This window comes from Lutra lutra, chromosome 7 (genome assembly GCF_902655055.1).
Source record: "Lutra lutra chromosome 7, mLutLut1.2, whole genome shotgun sequence".
Taxonomy (NCBI): Eukaryota; Metazoa; Chordata; class Mammalia; order Carnivora; family Mustelidae; genus Lutra; species Lutra lutra.
This window is the reverse complement of record NC_062284.1, coordinates 85,630,157-85,642,514: the sequence shown is the minus strand read 5'-3', so window position 1 is coordinate 85,642,514 and position 12,358 is coordinate 85,630,157. Positions and strand designations below refer to the sequence as shown.

The 12,358-nt window shown below is 39.8% G+C and overlaps 2 long non-coding RNA genes across 2 annotated transcripts in view; both read right to left on the bottom strand.

The window, feature by feature from the left end:
* LOC125104203 (uncharacterized) overlaps nt 1-9,376 on the bottom strand; it is a 34,424-nt gene extending 25,048 nt beyond the window's left edge. Inside the window, exon 1 of the long non-coding RNA XR_007128613.1 lies at nt 9,268-9,376. This is a non-coding gene — a long non-coding RNA (uncharacterized LOC125104203). The remainder of the gene's footprint in view (nt 1-9,267) is intronic.
* LOC125104205 (uncharacterized) overlaps nt 1-12,358 on the bottom strand; it is a 160,626-nt gene that overhangs the window by 59,095 nt on the left and 89,173 nt on the right. The window lies entirely within an intron of this gene.

Below are 12,358 nucleotides of genomic sequence, written 5' to 3'. Positions count from 1 at the left end.
TCTACATGAGGAATCAAGACAACAAAGTCTAGACAGATTCCATGTCTCTTCTGTCCACTTATTCAACAGTTTTGAGCTTCTACAATGTCCCAGTCCTGGTGCTACTATGAACAAAACAAAAGCTCATGAGACCAACAAATGTGGAAGACAGAGAGTAATCAAACAGTCATTTAACTAAGTTAAAATTACAACTGTGATAAATGCTATGAAGAAGAGGTATATGGTACTATGAGAACTTGTAAGAATGGGATAAGACCCAATTCTGGGGTTGGAGGAGGTTTTCCTGAGGAAGTGAGTTGGAGCTGAGATCTGTGATAGGGAGAATTCTCAGTTGGCCCCATGACCTTGGCTCCCTGGTTGTTGTGCCTTTATAATCTCTTCCCCTTTAGTGTGAACAGGACCTGACACTTGCTTCTTTTTTATACCCACATATCACATTACTTTTTTTTTTTTAAGATTTTTTATTTATTTATTTGACAGAGAGAGATCACAAGCAGGCAGAGAGGCAGGCAGAGAGAGAGGAGGAAGCAGTTTCTCCGCTGAGCAGAGAGCCCGATGCGGGGCTCGATCCCAGGACCCTGAGATCACGACCCGAGCCAAAGGCAGCGGCTTAACCCGCTGAGCCACCCAGGCGCCCCCTGACACTTGCTTCTAACCAACAAAATATGGCAAAAATGATGGGAAGTCACTCTTGTGACTAGGTTGTACATGTATTAGAGAGGTGACAGTGGAAATGAAGAGAAACAGATGAACTGAGAAAAATCCAGAAGGCAAAACTGAGAGGATTCTATGATGGTTTAAAGATAAAGATATGGAAGAGGGAAGTATCAAAGTTAACTCTTTGGTTTCTGTCTTGGTCATTCTCTGGCATGGGGAACACTGATAAATGGTCAGATCTGAGGGAGAGGTCAATGCTAGTGAGTGAGTTCTGTATGGGCATGCTGTATGGGCATGTATGTGGCAGTCCAGAGCTGTGAGAAAGTCTCTGGGTAGAAGATCTATATCTGAGGGTCTTGGTAGCAATTGAAGCATTAGTGGGTATGGACATTCTTACCTAGGAAGAGACAGAGAGAGAAGAAAAGAGACCTCTACTCAAATCTTGTAGGACTCCTCCAATTAATGTTTGGCAGGGGAGGTAGAGGTCTGGTAATAAACCAAGAAGGAGCTATCAGAGAGAAGGAGAAAATCAGCAGTGCAGTGAACCTTGTTTGTCTCTCCAGCTGTCTCTCTTAGGTAGTTGAGGTGTCTTTGAAACCAGGATTATTTCATTCTCCCTCCTAGATTAACCTGGAAGCACTTGTGGTCTTTGCCTTTCACATTTATTGTAACTCACCAGATCTAATAGTGTCCAGGGCACATAATAGGCACTGGCTAAATATTTCTTGAATTGAATCATTTCCTTGTTGTTCAAGAAAGGATGGAATGAATAGATGTAGAAGCCCAGTTCCTTCAAGCACATAAACAAATGAGCAGAGTACAGGATATTGTTTCATTGCGTAGATGGTAAATACACAGCTACGTGACTAAAATGGTTCAAAAGCCATTTCAGTAGTTTCTGTTGCTGAAATATGTTTAATCAAATGTTTAATCTCTTAGAGATTCAGAGAACTGATAACAAAACAGGACTTTTTGGCTCTACACTGCAATCAAAAGTTAATTATTGTTCACACCTTTGGTGTTCCTCAGGTTCTTCAAGAAGGCGAACTCCCAATGGAAAAGGTATTAGGGACTATTTGTTTACTTAAAAAATGCATAAAGAACTTATTGCATTCATAATCAGTCCTTTACCAAAAATTGCCACCTAGTGTCCTAGTTTTGGGGTCTTTTCCAGAGTGAGTTAAAATATGCTGATGCCTCATCAGGTGCCAAAAGAATATGATGTAATTCTAACAAACCAACTAAATCCAGACCTCTCAGAAAATGACGCTTAGTAATACACATTCCCAAGTCATTCTGCCACCCTAGGGGCACTTACGGTCATGAACCTCAAAGAATGTGCTTGGATTAGTTTTCTAGGGCTACTAAAACAAATTATCACAAACTGCCTGTCTTAAAACAACAGAGATTTATTTACTCAATGATGCTGGAGACCAGAAGTTTGAAATCAAGATATGAGCAGGACTGAGCTTCCTCTGAAGGAACTAGGAGAGAATCCTTCCTTACCTCTTCCTATTTCTAGTGGCTCTAGGCATTCCATGGCTTGGTCGCAACAAAACTCCAACCTCTGTCTCTGTCTTCATATGACATTCTCCTCTATGTTTCCATGTCCTCTCCTTTTCTGTCTTTTATAAGGACATTTATCAATGGATTTAGGGCCCAACTAGCAATCCAGGATGATCTCATTTTGAGATTCCCTACTTTAATTACATTTGCAAAGACCTTTGTTTCAAGTAAGGTCACATTCTGAGGTTCTGTGTTGGCACAACTTTTGAGAGGTTACCATTCAACTCACTACACCACTACAACTTCCTAAGAGCCGATTAAGTTAAGCAAACTCAATTATTCCCATATTAAAAGAAAAAAACAGACTTTCCAGAATGTATTTTTAAGTTGTCTAGAGTAACAGGGGGCTTGACTCTGAACTTTCTGAAAGGCCTGAAAAGATGATTTCCTGGATTCAGGTAGGAAGTCCCTTCCAGGAGAGCACTTGGAGCCTCTCAAAGTGTCTTCTGGCAAAAGATATCTTCAGGAACTTGGAAGCCCACCATTAGCATCACCCTTTGAGGGTCTCTTAGAAACAGAGGCAAGTTAGCTAAGCAAAAGAATGTGCCTGGGAAAGATGACACATTGCTGGCTAAAGGACTAGCAGAGATTAAATTTATTTCATTAACTTATCTCACCAAATTGCCTAAATTACTACCAAATAATAAACTATGTGTGTGGGAGAATCCAGTTCATGCTACCACTAATTGTTTTTTTGGAGGGGTACCTTTAATTTAAATTCAATTAATTACGATATAGTGTATTATTAGTTTCAGAAGTAGAGTTTGGTGATTCATCAGTTGCATAGAACCCCCAGTGCTCATTCCATCAAGTGCCACCCTTAATGTCCATCACCCAGATACCCATCTCCCCACCCAACTCCCTTCCAGCAACCCTCAGTTTGTTTCCTATACTTGAGAGTCTCTAATGGTTTGTCTCCCTCTGATTTCATCTTGTTTTACTTTTCCCGGGTTTGTTTCTTTCTTTCACTAACGAGAATCACGCTGTATGTATTGTTCTTTGATATGCTTGTTGGAGATATCCTCAGCCTAGCACACTCCTTTTACCCATTATATATTCCACAGAATTAGTATCACTGTGTTCCTTCTTTCTGCTATTATAATTATGCCCACTTTCATGCACAAACTTGAACACAGGGACTGGAATTTGAGGGGAAGAATGTCAGTTTGAGCCCTTGGCAATCTGAGGTGGGATACTGCTTTGATGGGATCTTGCCAAGAGCAATCAGAGGGGGTGGATCTGCTTCACTGTGGCCTCTTGTCTACGTCAGGCTGCAGACAGTCTATTCTGACAGCTTTCTGGTATCTTTCTGGCTTATTTATGCCGATGTGGGTGTTCTCTAGGCAGCCACGTGGCAAGAGGTGAGCCCAAGGTCCTCTTACTCTGCCATCTTCCCAGCAGCACCTGTACAAAAGACACAGCTCTCACCTGTGCAGACCCAGACGACAGCATGATGATTCAGTATGCATTTTTCAAGATAACCTGTGAGGCCATAGCGGCAAATGCTTGACTTGAACTTGTTCCTCAGTGACTCATAACCTTTATAGCCATACCACAGCCCAGTTTGGAAGCAGAAGAGTTCAGAGTCTACAAAACACACCTTCATGTCCCACTAATTGTGAAGAAGAGGTAAGAGCATGAAGATCACTGCTGAAAACAACCAGTTATGAGAATCAGATGCAGCAGAGGAAAGAAGAAAGAATGAAACTTTCTCAAGCCATTAAGAAATGACACTACTGGGCGCCTGGGTGGCTCAGTGGGTTAAGCCGCTGCCTTCGGCTCAGGTCATGATCTCAGGGTCCTGGGATCGAGTCCCGCATCGGGCTCTCTGCTCAGCCAAGAGCCTGCTTCCCTCTCTCTCTCTCTCTGTCTGCCTCTCTGCCTACTTGTGATCTCTGTCAAATAAATAAAATAAATAAAATATTAAAAAAAAAAAAAAAGAAATGACACTACTTGTAAACTAAATATAATTAGGCATCCTGGCTCCTGTCAATTGCTCCTATCAGTAAGCATTTGCACTGGGGGAAGGGGGTATAAGTCACTGCTCTGAGCTATGGTATAGAAGATTAGGTTATAGGAGAGCAAAGTGTAGGACCTTAAACTTGGGTCAAAAGCATAAACTTTCTGACTCCTATCCAATGGATTGGGCACTCTGGCCCCTTACTGGAAGGCTGAAGGCAATAGTGGCTTCAAAGAGGCAAGAGCTCCATAAAAGAGTGACAAAGTTGAACTCCAAAATCATATAAACCATGGCCTGCTCAGTATTTGGTGAGAGCACAAGGACAATTCTGCACTCCACCACCACCCTGAATTTCTGGAAGCTCCAGCTCTCAAGTCACTCTTTGGTCTAGAAATACCATGCTCTTCCATCTCACAAGTCAAGTCCAAACATCTCACAAGTGTTATCTTTCCTTGATAACACCAGTTGCTGGTAATGTTATTAATCTACCAAATTCTAAAAGCACAAAGAAAAAATATCACTTCCAAATCCCAGCACATGGAGAAAACCAGTGTTTCACATAACATTTTGGTATGTTTTTCTGGTACTGCTGAAATGCAGAAATGTACCCAACTTAAAGCAACAAATAAATGGAATTTTTGAAGTTGGTTTTCATTTACTCCACAATATTTAATAAGCGCTTACTATATCTAAGCACCATGACAGACAGTAGGAAGACAAAGATGAATAAGACCATGTCATTTCCTTAATGTGTTCCCCAGTTGAAAGAGAAAGGCAGACATATGGACAGAGGGCGGTAATTCACTCCTGTGTGAGTCTCAAGAATCAAAGATGCTAAAACTCAAGTCTTCAGAGTTCTTCCCTTGGGGCCTCTCTTCTTGGTAATATATAAGTTCACACAGATATTCCCACACAGATATTCTCCATCTTTGTTCCTGTAGACCCCTAGTGCGAACCAGCAAAATCACGGCAAGTGTCACTTACACCTGAGCAAAAACTGTGACAGGCTATAAGGCAAAGCTGGCCAGGGAAGGAAGGGATGAGACTTTAATTCTGGGTGAAAGCAAACAGGCCCAGAGGTCCCACAGTGTAAAGGAAAGCCATAATGAAGATGAGGATGATCATATTTTACATTTACTGAGCATTTTATGTGCTCAGCTTTTTTTTTTTTTTTTTTTAAGATTTTATTTATTTGACAGAGATCACAAGTAGGCAGAGAGGCAGGGAGAGAGAGAGAGGGAAGCAGGCTCCCTGCTGAGCAGAGAGCCTGATTTGGGGCTCCATCCCAGGATTCCAGGATCATGACCTGAGCTGAAGGCAGAGGCTTTAACCCACTGAGCCACCCAGGCACCCCAGTGCTAAGCTTTATATACACAATCTCATTTAAGCCCCAGAATAAAGTTATGGGGTAGGTGTTAGCATTCTTATTTTACAGGTAAAAATCAGAGAGGTTAAATAATTTTCTGAAGATCATCCAGTTATATGTGGCAAACTTTGCCTTGAGCCCCAAATCAGTGCTCTTAACCTCAAAAAGTCACAAATCAGAAGACAGGAGCTAGTAAACAGAAGCGGTGGTGTGGGGGAGGAACCAGCATAAGCTTCAGAATTCTACAAATGGCTTCATACTCTGATTTTATACTTTCCTTAGTAAGGTCCCTTAATTTTTTTGCTGGTTAGTTTTTCCATTTCTTTGCAGGGAGCCGTATCTTATTTATCACTGGGTCCTCAACATCTACAACTAGGTCTTCTGGCCTGTAGCATGGGTTCTCCAAAACTGTGTTGAGTGAATGACAGGTTAATACAAGAATTCAGGCACAAGACTCTCTGTTCCTATAGGGCTGCAGTGAGGATTAGCAATGAGGTGAGTGAAATGACACAGCTGGTATCTGCACAGTGTAGACGCCCTGTAAGTGTCAGCCTCATAATCCTGCAGTGAAAACACAGTGTGCAGGAGAGTAAACTGAAATAGGGGGCTGCTTTTTCCCTCAGTCTGAAACCTCAACAGATGCCTCATCTTAAGACATATTCCAGGATGTAAAAGGCCACTGAAGGGAAATAAAAAGAGGGAGAACTAGACAGGAATGAACTCCATTTGGGATCCCCACACAAATTTGTACTGCAATGCATTTCCGAGAATATCTAGTCTCTTGCCTCGATGCACACGCACAGCACCACCAGCTCCCTGAAGCACTTTCAGAGCGTAATGCAACTCCCGGCTTCGTGTTTGCATGCCTATATTGTTCTCCTGAGGCAGAGCAAAAGTCCTTTTTGATTCCTGCTTCATCCATAGGAAGAAAAAAAATACATACTAGAGAAGTCCTGAGTGGAAACGGCATTGTCACCAAGTATAATAGAAACATTTTAAAGATAAATTTCTTCCGATTGCTGTGGCCTTTTATCTGGCAACTCAGAGAAGGGTGTTAAAACTGATAAGCAGATTTTCTGTGCAGCACAGTAAAATATCAGGGACTGTGTAGAAAGAATGATCGTGCTTATGTTGTCTAAAATAAGATCTGGCTTTTGTAAAGTGTGGTCTACTCAAGATATCACTGTTTATCTCCTGCAAAGCCCATTTAGTTGTTTTCTCACCTTTTCACAATAATCTCCTAAAAAACCCTCGTTTTTTCATTCGAATGTGGCATGAGATCTGGCAGTAGCTCAACTGGCCTTTTTCTGGGAGGAGGCCCACTGCGGCTGATGAGCCCCTTCCAAATATCCGGTCACCAGCTGCCTCACCTTTGAAGAAGAAGCTCTTTGATTAAAAAACAAAAACAAAAACACTTTGGTCAAATTCAAGTCCTCCTCTACTCTTTGGTTTCCAAACAAGCAGTTATAACTCGCTTTCAGGGGATGTGGACCCTTCTTTATGACCAGAAGAGTTTGTTCTTTTTCCCTTTCCCTTCCCTCACGGATCACAGAGAGGGAAAAAATGACTCTACTTTGCTCCTGGCTCAGGATGCACATCAGCCAAAGTCAGGACAACAAATTCTCCTCCAGGGAGGCTGCTAAAAGCCAACTTCTTGTGAAAATTCACTGGCTGCCTCTCACACACTGCTTCCCAGGACAAATTCCAGCTGGAGGAGTTCAGAGACGGTAAAAGGCTGTTTCTCTTAAAGAACTAACATGATTTTTATGATAAGCCAAGGAGGGCTCTGTAATTCATAAGAGTTTCTCTCTTTGCCTGGCTGCTAGAAAGCTCAGAGTTGGAAGATGTACTCGTTTGGGGCTAGGATTTCTTGATACCAATTTCTCTTCAGCTATCACTTCATGTTTGTTTGCTGCCCTTTAGCTTCTACTCACGAGTCTCTGTTTTGTTAGAATTCTGTTTCTTGTATAACTTGCCTCAATCTCTTTTTGAGAAGTAGATGAACTATGAGTAAAGAAACATTTTAAAAGTGGCTATCTTTATTCTGACTATGCTGTTCTTCTTACCTGCGCGACAAGAAAATTAACCCAGGGCAAACAATCTAAAATCATCTTCCCAATGAGCGATCTAGCGGGAATTTATTGGCCTAACCAAGACCAGAATGAAGAGAATAACTCACTCATTCATATAGAAAAGTTCTCATCATTAATACATATTTCCTTATAGGCTCAAAGTAAACTCATAAAGCTGCCTCTCCTCCTTCCCTGCCAGCCATTTAAAAACAAAATAGCATAGACTAAAAAAGCAACCCATTTTAGATAGGTCTACCGAGTCACAGAAGTCAAGATAATCAGATTAGGGAAATGCGTTACATTTTAGAACAGGTAACTGGAGATGCTGTAGTATAGGAAGTCTAGCATGAGATCTGGCATGAGATGAAGTCTAGGAAGTCTGTAGAGACAGAACTAGTCCTAAGTTGCAGACTGGAGCCTTTACGACCCCACCACAACACAAATAATCTAAGTTAAGCATTATGAAAATTTTGGTCTCATTCCTCTTACCTCCAGTTTCCCTGTGGAAAAATGACAGTATTTCATACCTTTTATACCTTTTTTTTAAAGAGAAGGTTATCAGTTCCTGTTTATGACTTAATGAAACAATTCTAATTACAGTTTTTCTGCTTGGGGAGGGAAGAAAAATGTGTCATTGATAAATCAAAACCAGATAATGTGATTCATTAAAAACATCCATGGGATGCCTGGGTGGCTCAGTCAGTTAAGTCAGTTAAGCGGCTCAGTCAGTTAAAGCATGACCTGCCTTCAGCTCAGGTCATGATCATAGGGGTCCTGGGATCGAACCCTGCGCTGGGCTCCCTGCTTGGTGGGGAACCTGCTTCCCCCCTCCCTCTGCCTGCTGCTCTAATTACTTGTGCTCTCTACCTCTCTGTCAAATAAATAAAATCTTTTAAAAAATCCACCAAATTGATTAAGCACAGCACCTAGAAAAGTACAAAAATTGTGGGAAAAATTTAATCAGAGAAATTGAGGCTGAGGTCAGCGAATGGAAAATTTATTTACCATCCAACCACTCTTATCTGCAATCAAGAAGTAATGCCAATATAAATGCCATTTAAAAGAAAGAGACAAATACAATATGCTCATCTCCTCCAGGATGGCAAGAATTGTGTTGGAAGTAAACCAAGGCAGCTGTGGAGGCAGGAGATGAGTAGAACGTGTAGCTATACCCCTATATTCCTCTTTCTGACCCACGAAACTGTCATGCCCTTTAAGCGTCCTTCTCCAGACATCAGAACGGACACTGCTGAAATCACAGTGCTTGATTTTGTCAAAAGGAATCGATACAGCCCAGAAACACGTTAAGAAGAGTGAATCATGTATGTTCCTGACATGAAGGTGGATTTAAGACCATGTGAGCCACTAACCTAACACCATTCTCCCTTTACTTGTGCCTACATGTTTGAAAAAAAAGGGTGTGTGTGTGTGTGTATGGGGGGGGAACATCCCCAAGTTTACTTTTTTAAAACTAAATAACGTTGCCTTGTGGCACTCATATTGTATCTATTACACATTTCACTTCAAAACCTCATCTCCCCTAAACCCTCTTCAATGCGCTTGAAGTAGCACAGCCAAAGGAAAGGAATTTTCTATTTAACTAGAGCACTGACATTCTGTTACACAATTCGATCTTGTCTATTTACCTGCTCTCAAAAACACAAGACACTAAACACAAAATGCTGAGTGCGTGGAGTCTGCAGTGCCATAGGTGTCTGAATGCATCCGCGGCTTCCCTCTCACTCATCAGGGTAATTGTTGCCATGTTATTCCATTTTTTGATTAGTCTAGTCCCTCAAGCTCAATGCTTTTTTCTGGCCCAACGTTCTTCTGCTGGTTGTCATGGTGATTGAATTGTTAGAGAGGAGAAAGGCTCTGTTGTCTGTCATTGTTCTGTTGTGGTTTAGGTAGCGCAGGAGGCAACACGAGAGTGAAGTGGATGGACCTTTTTTCCTCTGCATCATTTCATAGTATTGAAAAATCTCACATAAAAAAGGAGCAAATAGGCACAACCAAAGAAATAACCAAGCTCTTTCTAAAGGAAAGTGCACATTATTATAAAGAGGCAAATGGCACTAATGACGAACTGAGTAATCTATGAAAAATGCTGCTGAATATTACATTTATTACTAGAACAATTGCGGCAACTTAAACATCACATACAATACCTACCATTTTGCAATTTAGAATAAATATAGTTTTTAACTCTACAATTGTAGCGTCAACTCTCTGATTCTCAAGGCTCTGTGACTTTAACCTTATGTTCTGTTTAACCCAGAGATACCAAGTTGGAAGTTAGGACTGAAGCAGAATTAAGAGTTGGGCAAATTTTCTTTTGGTGGTTAAGAGCACTAGAGTTAATTTCTACTTGGAGAATGTGGAAGTGATTTTTTTTAAAGATTAGAGCTGACTATAAAAAGGAACTTTTTATTCAAAAGGTAACAGGTTTTTGAAGCCAACCAAAATAAATATAATCATTCTTCAATTTAATTTTCAATTTTCCACATTTTGTAACCAGAAAAGGAAGATACAGGTCATAGGTAAATGATAAATGAAGGGATATTACATAGATAGGGACCAAAATAATAATAGTTCCTATGAAAAACTGCTCCTAATCTTCTTTTATCATTGCCTTGGTAGACCTATACTTGCCTTAATCAGCAATTACCTTCATCAGTATTGGTATAATTTTTGTGTCTACAGACTTTTTCATTTGTTTGTTTACTTGACTTTAGAATCGTTTAATTTTTATTTAACTACTTCACTTATTTTAACGATACAAACTTTTAAGTAGATAACATTTAATAAAATGTGATTTAAAAATTAAATGAGATGAAATGGTTTACTCTGACAAGTTTCCCTCTCACCCCCTGAAATCTATCTAGTTCTCTCATAATCCTCTACATACAACCATTGTTGTTAGATTCTTGTGTAGTCTTCCAAAATTTCTTTATGCAAATATTAGAAAACACTAATAGGGACTCTTATTCTACCTTTTCCATAGTGGTACTATGCTATTCAGCGTTCTACACTTTTCACTTAACAGTATATTAGATGGTCTTTCCATATCAGAACACAAAGATCTTCCCCCTTCTCCTTTTCTTTTCTTTTTACAACAGCATAGTATTTCACTGTATAGCTGTACTAAAATTTATTTAAGCAACCTCTATGAATGGATATTTAGGTTGTTCTCAATATTTTGCTTTTTATAACAAGTAACCTTGTATATTTGTTATTTTTATGTGCACAAACATAGGTATAAGAATTTCCTAGAAGTGAAATTCCTAGATTAAAGAATATATTTGCATTTATAAATGTGATGAAAATTGTCAAACGACCATCTGTAATAGTTCCAATCTACACTCCCTCAACAGTGTACAAAAATACCTGTTTTCACATACCTTGCCAACAAAGGATAATATTAAATTTTTGAAATTCTGCCAATCCAACAGATTAACAAATAGTGCCATTCTACAGTTTTAATTGAGATTTCTGCTATGAGTGAGGTCAAATATCTTTTCATATATTTTAGAGCCTGTTGTGTTTCTTTTCCTGTTAATCCTCTCTTTAGATACTTTGCCCATATTTCTTTTAGGGAGCTGATATTTTTCTTACTGATTTCTAGGAGCGCTTCATGTTTTTGGAAATTTGTTGTGTTATGAGTGGGCAAATATTTTTCCCAACTTGTCATGTGTCTTTTAACTTTGCATATGAAGGTATTCTCCATAAAGAAATTCTGATGATCATGTAGTGATACACACCTTTTGTGGTTCTGTCCATTTTCTCCATCTCCACTCCAAGGCTATGAAGAAACCTTCCCATGCATTTCTGTAGTACTTGTATGGTTTCTTTTTTCAATGTTTTCCTTTTTAAAATATTTAATATTAATATTTAAGCTTTATCTTTGTGGAGGGTATAAGATATAGATCCAACTCTAGATTTTTCCAGATGGCTATCCACTTATCCTATCTCCAGTTGTGGAATAATCCATCTTTTCCCCTCACTGACTTGATATACTCCCTTTACCAGATGCTAAAGTCTATGTTTTTGGTCTATTTCTGGACTTCCTATTCAGGTACCTTGACCTGTGCGTCTGTCATACATGGAGTACTAGTCCATCTAACATAACAATACAAACACAATCAAGAGTATACTACAAGGACTGTACTTACTCTTAAATGCTCTTAATGATATTTGTATTTTCACACTGCAAGTATTTTGCTGTATTTAGTCACTGCTCACTCCAACTCACCATCCAAACATATATCCCTTCCTTACCTGTCCCAGGAAAAATGTCCATTATTCCATTGAAGCAGACATTGATTGACACTCAAGTTCTGAGAAAATACAGCTGAGACATCACCAATTTCTCAGTTAAAACTACAATTGAAGAATATGTATGGCAGAGAGCTGTTTTCTCTTTCCGAATATGCCTTTAAGGGTACAGAGTGTGGGCTGTTCATACATCTCAGCCTGCTTTCATCCAGCATCTCATAGTGGTTTACAGCCACAGAAATCTGTGAAACACGCAGCTCTCCCTTCTGAGGGTACTCCACGATGACTTTAAAGCCTAGCCATTAAAGGCATTTGAAAGGGCACTTACTATTTAGTACTCTGTAAACATATATTTTGATTTTCTTTCATACTGTTTAATGGCATAATATTCAGTAAGGATCTGTGGAAACCAGCTAGCAATCACAACAGACACACTCCAAGGAGGAGTACCAGCACTTCCTA